This window comes from Vulpes vulpes, chromosome 5 (genome assembly GCF_048418805.1).
Source record: "Vulpes vulpes isolate BD-2025 chromosome 5, VulVul3, whole genome shotgun sequence".
NCBI lineage: Eukaryota > Metazoa > Chordata > Mammalia > Carnivora > Canidae > Vulpes > Vulpes vulpes.
The window spans coordinates 48,088,491-48,099,416 of NC_132784.1; the positions used below are offsets into that span (position 1 = coordinate 48,088,491).

At 32.0% G+C, this 10,926-nt stretch overlaps 1 protein-coding gene across 6 annotated transcripts in view; it reads right to left on the bottom strand.

The window, feature by feature from the left end:
• Positions 1 to 7,640, bottom strand: part of CDH19 (cadherin 19) — a 94,004-nt gene extending 86,364 nt beyond the window's left edge. The window contains exons 1-2 of one of the 6 annotated variants that reach the window (XM_072758066.1): positions 7,409 to 7,588; positions 5,841 to 5,994 (exon numbers count right to left, since the gene is read on the bottom strand). The gene's annotated coding sequence lies outside the window, so the exon portion shown is untranslated. Of the gene's footprint in view, positions 1 to 5,840; positions 5,995 to 7,408 lie in introns of all 6 variants that reach the window. The other 5 variants (XM_072758064.1, XM_025997723.2, XM_025997724.2 and 2 more) reach the window with 5 other exon arrangements.
• Positions 7,641 to 10,926: the final 3,286 nt, after the last annotated feature.

The window sequence follows — 10,926 nt, forward strand, 5'->3', positions numbered from 1 at the left end:
GAGGAAAAGCAGAGATCTCTTCACTGGGCAGTTTGGATTTAAGGAAAAATGTTTTAAGATAGAAATGCAGTTTTTGAGACTCTGTTGGACAATCAAATGAGCAATAAGAAGCAAAGATGTTGCAAAGAAGAAAATAGACCAAGCACCAAAGTATACAAATTCTGTTCATTGTGATGAATCAATAGCAATAATATAATCATTTCCTTACACTTCACTATGACTTGAAAATTAAAAAAATAAATTCAAGAAATTTCACATTTTTAATCTCTTAGATTGTTTCATGTGTTAGGATGATACTCAAATCAATTTCAAAACTGAAAAAAAATGAATTGGTAAGGAGTTTAATTTAGTATTTCAATAGTTATCCACAAAAAGTTTGGAGTAGAATTATAATAAATTTTGGATCATAATATGGATTGTATGTTTCAAAGGACAGGTTTTAAAAAATAAATGAAAATATATAATTATTTAGGAGCAAAATATTTTTGCACAAACACCTCTGTGAAAAAGGAATTGAGTTTCAAACTGTATAATAAAAAAGTCAATGCTTTCTTAGTTTTTTTATACAGAACATACAAATAAAAAATTCTAGGGATACCTGGGTGGTTTAGTGGTTGTGCATCTGCCCTTGGCTCAGGGCGTGATCCCAGGATCCTGGGGATCCAGTCCCTCATCAACCCCGCCATGGAGAGCCTGCTTCTCCCTCTGCCTATGTCTCTGCCTCTTTACCTGTGTCCTTCATGAATAAATAAATCTTAAAAAAATCTATATCATTTGTTTTATGTTTTTGCTTTCTGAATGTAAGTTAAAATAACTTAGTAGACTACAATTATTTTTGACGAGTTCACATTTTAGAGTTAATCTTGTTGAGTTTATTTAGACTTTATGGTCATGAGAATACAATTTGAAGACAAAATTTCAAACTAGATGGACTAGTTTAGTAGAATATTTGATCAACTATTTTACATTCTGAGGATATCATTTTATGATTGTATGCTATTAGCTGTGTAAAAAGAATGGCCAAGTAATGTACTTTAGTAAATATAATATTGAAAACATCTCAAGAGGGAGATTTTTTTTAAATCCCTTTAACATGAATGGCATGCTTACAGAGTAGATAAACTCCTACTCCCTAATTCTCAAAATAAGAGATTGGGTATATCACTTTAATTCTAAATAAAATGTATATAGGAAAATTTAGAAGAGATACATATGTAAATCTAGAAAAAAGTGTATCTCCAAGAGATGGGATGGGTTTAAAATACATATACATTTCAGGAAGAAAAATCAGCATGAATATAATTAATCTGAGATATGAATGGATTTAAAAAGCATGATGAAATAGATTCTTTAAATTTTTGATTCCTTTGTAATTGATGCCAGAGAAGATAGACAAGTTTCCTTTCAGATAAATGTAAAAGCATTCAGTATAATCTGATGAATGAATGAATTGACTTTTGACTGACAAGATGTCTTTTTTCCCTGAAACTTATATTATGTGGACTATGAGTCACTCAATTTAATGTGTAAAAAGAGTTAACATGTTCTGTGAAGAGATGATGTTCTTACATGAAATAATCCCTCATTATATTTTTTAATCCAGCAACCCTAACATCATTTTGTTTCTTAATATGTAGAAAGCAGCTAATTAATAATTTACTAAAATTTGGGTACTTAGCTCACATATATACAGTGTTAAAAGTGCATTGTTTGTTTCTATTTCCCTATAATTCAAATGCTCAATGATAATACAAAGTCACATAATTTCATAGAAATTATAGTTATGATTTAAGAGCTGCATGTTTTTAACATTGGTTTAATACACATACACATACAATGACAACATTGCTCCATATCTTTAAAATAGTTTAAATTTAAATTTTATATAAGTAACTTTATATATGTATCATCCACTACATAAAATGTCATACAACAGAAGAAACAACAAGTGTTGACGAGGATGTGGAGAAAGGGGAACCCTCTTGCACTGTTGTGGGAATACAAACTGGTACAGCCACTCTGGAAAACAGTGTGGAGGTTCCTCAAAAAATGAAAAATAGAACTACCCTACAATCCAACAACTGCCCAGTATGTATTTACCCAAAGAATTAAAAATACTAATTCAAGGGGATGTATGCTTCCCAATGTTTATAGCAGCATTATTTACAATAACCAAAAGATGCAAATAGCCACGTGTCCATTGACTGATGAATGGATAAAGAGGATGTGATACACACACACACACACACACACACACACACACACACACATATTACTGAGCCATAAAAAAAGAATGAAATCTTGCCATTTGCAACAATGTGGATGGAGCTAGAGAATATTAGGCTGAGTGAAATAAGTCAAAGAAAGACAAGTAACATTTGATTTCACTCATATGTGGTTTTGTTAAGAAAGAAAACAAAGAGAAAAAGAGAGAGAGAGAGGCAAACCAAGAAACAGATTCTTAACTACAGAGAATAAATTGATGGTTACAAAGGAGAGGTGTGTGTGGAGATGGGTTAAATAGGTGATGGGGATTAAGGAATGCATTTGTGATTAGCATTTATGGAAGTGTTAAATTATTATATTATATACCTGAAATTAATATAACACTAAATGTTAACTAAATGTAATTAAAATAAAAATGTTAAAAAATTAAAAATAAGAATATGAGGGGCAAGAAATAATAAAATGGCATGGAGTTTTAACAAATAATTAGTGTGGTCTTAAAATTATTATATTATAAAAAATAAAATTTATATATATATTTGAAATCTGTCCATAAACAAATACAGACACACACATATGTGTGTGCATGCAAACACATATACCCATTTTTAACAGCCTTTATGAAGGTATTTTTAATGGCTATATGTTATTTTATTAAGATATAGAGCATGTATGTTATTCAATCATTTATAATTATTTTTGTTCCAGATATTCTTCTTTATGTACTTTTAGATTATTTAAATACGATAAAGTTCCAGAAAAGAGGCTTACTGGGTCAAAAATTCGGCACTTTTTTGTTTGTTTGTTTTAAGGAGTAGGGGTAGAATTCAGTGATTCATCGTTTACATTCAACACCCAGAGCTCATCACAACAAGTCCCTCTTTAATACCCATCACCCATCTAGTCCATCCTCCACCCACCTCTCTCCATTTACCACTCAGTTTGTTCTGTTAGTGAGAGTCTCTTAGGGTTTGCCTCCCTCTCTTTTTCTTTTCTACCCACCTTGCTCTACAGTCATCTTTTGTTTCTTAAATTCCACATGTGAGGTATTTGTTTTTCTCTGACTGACTTTGTCAGAGTATCATACCCTCTAGTTCTACCCACGTCATTGAAAATAGCAAGATTTCATTCTTTTTGATGGCTGAGTAATATTGTATTGTCATACATGCTCATTTATTACTAACCAATCATTTTGAGTCAAATCCTGATAGGCCTATAGAATTGGTATATTCTACAGACATTGGATAAAAGAGAGGAAATAACCAAAGAAACACCAATGTCTTATATAGACACAAAGGCAACAACCTTATTTAGAAGGAGACTTATATCCACCTGAAAAGTGATGCTATGGCCTTTATTTTTCACCAGTATTATAGGTAAATATAGGTTATATTTTGCTTTACAATTCAAAAGCACTTTCAAGCATTGTCATGAAGTACTTCAATAACAAACTGCAATATCATTAAAAAGTTTTTAGAAAGATGCATCTATATCCTGCTTTCTTTATCTTTTTAATGTTCTAGTTACATTTTATGTTTCTCTCTGCATTTAGTAGAATTCTCTGTTTATCAAAAAATGTCATAGAATCTTCACTAGAGATTTAAAAAGTCTCTGCTTGAGACGAAAAAAATAAAATAAGTGGCAAACTTTTGAAACTTTTGGAAACAATGTAGCTATAGTACAATTTAAAGACAGAAAAAATGGTGGCATTTTTCTTTTCTATGATTTATGTATAATTTGTTCATTTCCACAGAAATGACATTTCTAAATTTTGCACATAGAGAAAATTACCTAGGTTATTTTAAGCCATAATTGATTGCCAAATCATTCCCACTTTAATATACTACCCTACAAATTTACAAAGTTCATTTATCATGTAAGTTCTTAGAATGAACAAATAAAACGTGGATATGCTGATCCTGTATGTTGATACGTCACTGTCCAATACTAACATTTCTTTTTTAACAGATTTTTTTAATTTTTATTTATTTATGATAGTCACAGAGAGAGAGAGAGAGAGAGAGAGAGGCAGAGACACAGGCAGAGGGAGAAGCAGGCTCCATGCACCGGGAGCCCGACGTGGGATTCGATCCCGGGTCTCCAGGATCGCGCCCTGGGCCAAAGGCAGGCGCCAAACCGCTGCGCCACCCAGGGATCCCCAATACTAACATTTCAAACCTGACTAGGTATGTCAAAGCAAAATTTCTGACTACTATATGCTTTCCCTTAATTTTAAAACATTCTTTGATGATTCTGAATGTCTTATTGAGTAATTAGTGCAATGAATTTCTGACAAAAACATTCCTGCTTTACTAATTCTAAAGTGGTTTTTAAAGTGAGACATGAATGCTCTTACTGGATCATATCAGAATTTTCAAGACAGAATGCATCATTTCAAAAGGAAACTGATTTGTTGTAAGTTATAAAAAGGTAGTTTTAGAGAATTTTAGGTGGATTTTTTCTAGTGAGTGGTGATGTGAGAGTTGAAAACTAATGGCATAAGTTTTTTAAAAAAGTGTCAAACATCTTTCTGGTCACTTTAGCAAAAGTCACTCATTTCTCAAAGCCGAGAGCTGTCAAAATCAATGCTAGAAAGGAAGGATTCATGTGGGGTTATTAAGTTTCATGTTTGTTTATTTTTCATCCTCAATCGGTTATGCCAAAGCAAAGATACAGGTATTGGAAGATCATAAATATTAGAGGGAATTGTCATGATACAAAATATAAAAGTTCCATTTTCTCATATTTATTATCATGGTTCTCAGTAGCAATAAATCCCAATTGAAAGAAAGGTATATGAAAAGACCAATATATCTTTTTAAATCATGTGATAGATATATTTCTATTATATTACTACTCAATAACATGTTAAATACCACTCTGTAACACTTTGAATATAATATATTTAAAGGGTTCGTGTTAAGAGCATGTGTGTCAAAAAATTCAATATTAGTTTTTTTAAAAGATTTTATTTATTCATGAGAGACAAAGAGAGAGTGGCAGAGACATAGGCAGAGAGGGATGCAGGCTCCCTGCGGGGAGCCTGATGCAAGACTCAAACCCAGGACCCTGGGATCATGACCTGAGCCGAAGGCAGACACTCAACCACTAAGCCACCCAGGTGTCCCTCAATATCAATTTATATTTACTTATCTGTTATCACTCATCAAATTATACATATCTTGATTATGGCAAATTCCTGGAGGATGGGTCTGATTTCTTAAGTATGAATGGGAAGCATTTGTGCAAATCATTCTCAAGCATCTTACTTTATGATAATTTAATTGAACTCATTTTTTAAAAAGTTCCCAGGGAAAAGCACATTATAAAGATTCCAAAGGGGAAAACAAACCAAAACAAAACATATAAATAGATAACATATCATTTAACACTTCTACAGTTTGTGTGTGAAATAGAAACAGAGAGAGAGAGAGAGAGAAAGAAAGGTAGAGAGAAAGTGGGTTTAAGCATAAAAGTATAAGTATAAATATTTCAATATTTTATTGGGGCACAAATAAAGAATTACTAAAATTGAGAACTGAAAATACAGATATAATTTACATAATAATATAAGACATTTCAGTCATTGTTATAAAACCTCAGTAAAGGGGTACCTGGGTAGCTCAGTGGTTGAGCGTCTGCTTTCGGCTTAGGATGTGACCCCAGAGTTCTGGGATCGAGTCCCACACAGGCTCCCCAAAGGGAGCCTGCTTCTCCCTCTGCCTATGTCTCTGCCTCTCTCTTGCATCTTTCGTGAATAAATATAATCTTAAAAAAAAAAAAAAAACCTGGGTAAAGCAGAAAACACATTTAAGTAGAATAAGTCATCTAGAGGTGATTTCTAGATCTCATAAACTGATTATTTTGTAAAAATTGAATAATTTTAGATTTTTCATTTTGTAATGTTTATTCTTTTTTGGGAATATGCTTATTGATTACACAATTGGTAAACAGAAATGTCCACATTATATTAAAATTTAAATACTTTCAAATTAAAAATTATAGTGTGTGATACTTAAACATCTAAAGTATTTAGAATTTGGAAAAAGGATATTATATGAATGTATATTACCACATTACTTGATATTGCAAATTTATCCAAAATATAAATATATTACTAAATTTGTAAATATTTTACATAAACAATGTCTTCTCTATAGATATATTAGTTCAAAAATGAATTCCTAGTTCTAAAATATGAATTTATATAAAGAAAACATTTGCCATTCTACTTAGAAATTTTTGTTGCTAACTTCATGTGTTTTTTTATATGCTAGTTACAGATTTACTAAATCTTTTTGGAAAATTTACATGGAATATTTTATTAAAATTAGTAATCCTATTAAACTTACTTGTAATAAATTGAAACTGAAACAATATTAAATATCTTTCACAATTTGCATTTCCTTAATTTACACTTTTGTGTCTTTCATATTTTGTGTGTCTGATGAATTAGCTTTTTTATTACATGTGATGGATATAATTTATTGCAAATTAATATGTGAACATGTTTTAATATGTATTTGTCTATATTGATAAAATGCTCAAAGGTTTACTATTATTATTATTATTATTATATTCTTAATTACTTAAGCTCTTTTGCTTTACTATTTTTCTAAATTCAATAAAATGTTTGATAGTCAAAACAACTGACAAAGAGGAAGAAAATAAAATAATTATATCAACTTTGAGAATCGATTGTCCTTCAAAGAACATTTAGCTTTCTTCAGATATGCAGAAAGCCCCACATTGAATATTATTTCCCAAGAAGTAAATAATTAATGGCATTAAAAATATTTACTCTATGTTTTTCACACATTTTAAGGTGACTTTATTGTTCAGAGCAGCCGATAGTACAGAGATAAATATACAGTAAGTCAAAAATCAAAATCCTAGAGAAAGAAAAAGAAACAGTAGTAATACAGCCTTCTCAAGAAATTTAGTGTTTAAATATTCTGGATATGAGAAACTTTTTATTTTCTTCCATCTGAATCGTAGATATGGCAAGTTTTTCTCACAAATATTTGTTTTAGAGATAGTTTAATATACACATTGTGAGTTTAAATTTTTTAGAATTTTTTTCCCTTATACGCACAAACTGTGTGCTTCTCAAGTACTTTTTGGCCCTATATTCATTGAGGTAATTTATATATTTAAATAGGCCTAATTATCCCATTCTTACCTGTGTATCTTCAAGTTCTAGGAGTTCTGCAAAAATTGAAATTCAAAATTCATGATAAACACATGAGGAAGAGTAGTAGAGAGGGTTCTTATTTTGCCTCACAGACTCCTCATCAAAGCTGACATGTGTCACACTGCTCTGAGTTACAGAGGCTTGCACTTTTAGTACCAGACCACCAGTATGTCACTGCTTACAGAATGCTATTTTGGGTCCTCTGAGTACAGCCATGAACACTGAGCCTTTTGTGTAAAATATCATAAGGGCACTCTGATGTCCGTTCATAGGCTGGGATTAAAATGCAGAGAGCTCCAGCAAGTGGGATGAGTGGCTTTTTTTTTTTTTTCTCCTTTTCCCTAACAACAAGCAAAAGGAAAATAAAGTACTTATTGGCTTGAGGTGATAAGGAGGGAATTCAACTTCTGTAAGAGAATCCTACAAGTGAAAAGGACATGCCCTCTACTTGGGGATTAGCTGATGAAACAAATGATCAATTTAAAACAGACACAAAAGTTACTAAAAAGAGAAGAGCTTTTCCACTCTGCATCTATGCCTTCTGGCTGCTGCTTAATTCAGTCTTTCTGCTCAGGAATCAAGGAAAATACAGAAAGAGAGGGCAATGTCTAGATGAAAATCCTTTTCTTTTCCTTGGCTTATTTATTATCTAAATAGACTTATTTTATTAAATTTTTATAAAATTAAACTATATAATTTATTAAATTATAATCAAATTTGTCATTAAATTATGTTATAATTTTGTTATTTATAATGATACATAATAGTAAGCTATCTGCTGATTACCAAAGCTGTTTTTAGTTAAAATTATTTTTGTATCAAATCAGAGAGGTTCAGATATATGAACGGTACCTAACATAAAACAGTGCTACATCCATGATTATGTCTCAAAAACTCAATATTTTTAAGGTTTACATATGCAATTATTGTGATGAGACAACCACAGATTCCAGAAGGATACTTGCATTCTACAGTATTGGGATCATATACATGTTCATTGTTTTTATCATAACAAGGGAAGGATAGGAGGAAAGAGTTTATAACTAATGCCAGTGGTAACTAATTTGATAATGTGATGTCTACTTTGCTTACCTCATATTTAACTTCACAAAAATAAAATTTTATTAATTATCATTTGTTAAATAAATGTTAGCTGCCTCTGTAATGTGAGTCAAAACCAAAAATAAGCTTTTTCCCTCAAGCATTTTTTAAAAATTGTGTTAAGAACACTTAACATGAGATCTACCCTCTTAAATTTTAAAGTACATAACACAGTATACTAAACTATAGACAAGATGTTGTACAGCCAATCTCTAGAATGTATTTATTTTACATAGTGACTTTATACCCATTGAGCAACTCCCCATATCTCCCTGCCCACGCCCTGTCAACCACTATTCTACTCTCTGCTTCTATGAGTCTGACAACTTTAGAAACTTCATATAAGTGGGATCATGCAGTTTTTATCCTTCTGTGAATGACTTCTATCATTTGCATAATGTCCTCTAGTTTCACCCGTGTTCTAGTGTTTATGTACAAATCTAACCTTTTATGGATATTGTTTCCTGTCTTGATATCACTTGAAGTTCTGCTTTGGGTTGCAACTATACTTTTTCAACCTGAGAGTAGTATGTTCATCACAATCCAAGGCTTATGATATGGCGTAAGTGTGCAAGTGCAAGTCACCATTTGCTATTCTGATTGCTGTATCGGTAAATGGATAATCACTATGGCAGAAGTTACACTGAAACAGGATTAAATTTTCTGAAGAATGTAGGGTTTGGAACTACATGTTTTCAAATGGAATACCATTGACATAGATTTGCAATTTTCTTAAGTGGAAGATATATCATAAAACACTTACGCAAAGTGACCAACTAGATTTGGTTTTAATATAGACACAAAGTATTTTAGTTTTTTGTTTTTGTTTTTTTCATTTTTTTGAGGAGGGAGAGAACAGGAACTGGAGGGAGGGGCAGCAAGAGAAGGAAAGAGAGAATTAGACACAAAGTTCTTTAAATTACTTAAGAAATGTTTGTCCTCCCTGGAGGGTAGGAAGGATTAACATCAGATTAGCTGGAATCGAGTAGTCTCTATATCTATGCCACAACCAAGAATGTATACCGCCTGGACTGATGGGACTAGTCACCATAAAAACTCAGGGATTACCAGAAGTGCATTTTTCTTATATCAGGAAGAAAAGTACATGAAATCTTTCCCACATGTAGAAAGAGTAAGAAATTGTGAATACTGAATGGAACATGACAGTATAAGGACGGAGAGTCTCTGAATTAAGTGCATCATTACCCATATGAGAGTCAAAGCCATTACACTTGGATTACTGGAGCTCTCCACACCACAGCATAAGCATGAGGAAGGGGTGGATAATGCCTGAGACACTGATCCTGTTTCATATATAGAGAAACATTCTGATAAATTTATAGAAACATTCTGGTAAAAAATTAACAGCTTTCCCATGTAATCTGAGTAGAGTCTACAAATGCCTTCTGCCAGCAGGCTGAGAAACAGAGCGTGATGTTCCAGATGCTGTTAGCCAGGACTGCATTGAGTTAATCTAAATAAAAATCTGAATTAAAATGTTTCAACTCATCAATGTTCTAAAGAGCCACTCATTGATTTATTGATTACTTTTCTTCTTTTTTTTCGGATTTCTTTTTCTAAACCAAATAATTAAGTAATGTAAATCTATTGACTAAGTAAAGAATGGATCAGCTAATGAAGCTTAGATCTAACAGTTAGAGAGAAGATGAAAATCACGTTATTCAAATTCTGACCTGCCCCTAGAGGATGAACCAGATCTATTTACTTCACAACATATTCTATTCAGGTTCCTCCAATTAGATAGGTAGGCTTAGTCCAATCAGCTGTGGTCAAGATGGTAGCAATTAAAGTCTACATCACCATCACCACCATCTTGGGGCATACCATTTCTCAAATTAAATTTTATTCATGATGGTTTTGGAAAAAAAAAAAACAAACCTCAGGATACGTGAAGATAGAAAAAATTTGAAAATGTCCAAAAAGGGTTAAATAGTAAAGAAATATGACACATACATAGAAAAGATAAAGTAGACTAAGGGTTAGTTGACTTGGTGACTTCACACTAGTAGTTTTCCAGGTTTGTTTGCTCTCTTCTTACACTTCAGAGTAATCTTTTCCCAAGAGTCCCTAAAATACTCAGCTTTTGTCCTATTGACTAAAATGATTATTTGTCCTCATATCTGAACAAATTATGCCAAAGAGAAATGCTGAGAACCATTAAGTCACTCCCACACTTAGTAGTAAGAACTACTTGGATGAGAAACAAGGTAATTTCCCCCAATGAGGGTGGGGTAATTGGCAACCAATGGTATTCACTATAGACCTGTGTGTAAAAAGTTGAAAATAAAAACAATAACTTCTGCTACGCATGATTTATAGATGTTATTCTTTACTAATAGTCTAATCTGCTATACTTCCCTTCTCATTTGAAGAGTGTGCATATA